General features: G+C 36.1%; 1 protein-coding gene across 1 annotated transcript in view; it reads left to right on the top strand.

Annotated features, from left to right (window-relative positions):
* LOC110449469 (coiled-coil domain-containing protein 151-like) overlaps positions 1 to 313 on the top strand; it is a 13,960-nt gene that overhangs the window by 5,258 nt on the left and 8,389 nt on the right. The gene's annotated exons all lie outside the window — the stretch shown is intronic.

Genomic DNA, 313 nt, shown 5'->3' with positions numbered 1-313 from the left:
TATAATGTTACATTGGTCAGGGGTTATAGTCTGTACATAATGTTACATTGGTCAGGGGTTATAGTCTGTACATAATGTTACATTGGTTCCGGGTTATAGTCTGAGTATAATGTTACATTGGTCAGGAGTTATAGTCTGTACATAATGTTACATTGGTCAGGGGTTATAGTCTGTATATAATGTTACATTGGTCAGGGGTTATAGTCTGAGTATAATGTTACATTGGTCAGGGATTATAGTCTGTATATATTGTTACATTGGTCAGGGGTTATAGTCTGTACATAATGTTACAGTGGTCAGGGGTTATAGTCTG

The sequence above is a fragment of the Mizuhopecten yessoensis genome, unplaced genomic scaffold (genome assembly GCF_002113885.1).
Source record: "Mizuhopecten yessoensis strain PY_sf001 unplaced genomic scaffold, ASM211388v2 scaffold4623, whole genome shotgun sequence".
Lineage (NCBI taxonomy): Eukaryota > Metazoa > Mollusca > Bivalvia > Pectinida > Pectinidae > Mizuhopecten > Mizuhopecten yessoensis.
This window is presented reverse-complemented; position numbering and strand designations above follow the sequence as displayed.